Source organism: Lynx canadensis, chromosome C1 (genome assembly GCF_007474595.2).
Source record: "Lynx canadensis isolate LIC74 chromosome C1, mLynCan4.pri.v2, whole genome shotgun sequence".
NCBI classification, from domain to species: domain Eukaryota; kingdom Metazoa; phylum Chordata; class Mammalia; order Carnivora; family Felidae; genus Lynx; species Lynx canadensis.
This window is the reverse complement of record NC_044310.1, coordinates 129,596,042-129,597,175: the sequence shown is the minus strand read 5'-3', so window position 1 is coordinate 129,597,175 and position 1,134 is coordinate 129,596,042.

Sequence of the window (1,134 nt, the reverse complement as noted above, 5' to 3'; positions counted from 1 at the left end):
CTGATGTGGGACTTGAGCCTAAATGGGATGCAAACAAGTCAGATGCTTAACTGACTGAGTCACCCAGGCACCCCAGGAAATGAAGAGATTTTAAAACAATATGAGGAAAAAGTAAAATTACTCCAATTATGAGAGTCTACTTCTGAGAAAAAAAGGCAGCAATAGCATTTGGATATAGGGAGGAGACTGGCTTTTCTTAGGATTTAAGTAAGAAACAACAGTGATCCCTAATTTTGAGTTAGTCACCCCTCTGAGACTTCTTGGGCCACACGTTCAAGAATAACACACTTACTTTATGTTGAATTCTACTATAAACAGAAGGGGAATCAACTAACTGGACAAATTGAGAAGCCAATAGTATGTATGACGTATCAAAGCCTTTGAAAAGCAGAGAGACATCTGCTTTATAATATCCAAAGATGGATGCTGTGTGTGAAACAATTTTGTTGAGGTTAAACTGACATAAAATAAACTGCACATGTTTGAGGTGCACTTTATGATAACTTTTGACATGAACATACCTATCAGCCCCAAAATTTCCTCCTGCCATTTTAATCCCTCCCTCCTTCCCTGCATTCCCTCCCCTCTGCCCCATCTCCCAACCCCAGATGACTGTGGCTCTGCTTTCAATACCATAGATTAGTATTCATTTCTAGAAATGTGTATGATTGGAATCAAAAGCATATAATTTTTTTAATCTGGCTACTTTAAACAATTTTTTTTAATGTTTACTCATTTTTTGAGAGAGAGAGAGAAACAGAGCATGAGTGGGGGAGGGGCAGAGAAAGAGGGAGACACAGAATCTGAAGCAGGCTCCAGCCTCTGTCAGCACAGAACCCGATGCGGGGCTCAAACTCATGAAACATCAGATCATGACCTGGCTGAAGTTGGACGCTAAACTAACTGAGCCGTCCAGGTGCCCCTTGAATAATTATGTTGATATTTATCCATGTTATTATATTTACATATAACATATTATATATAATAATTCATATATATATATAAATACAAGTCCTTTATCAGTTATATGCTTTTAAAATGTGAATATTTTCTCCCACAGAGGTGTGGCTTTTCATTCTCTTAATGGTATCTTCCAAAGACTAGACATTTGTAATTTTTATGAAGTCCAACTTA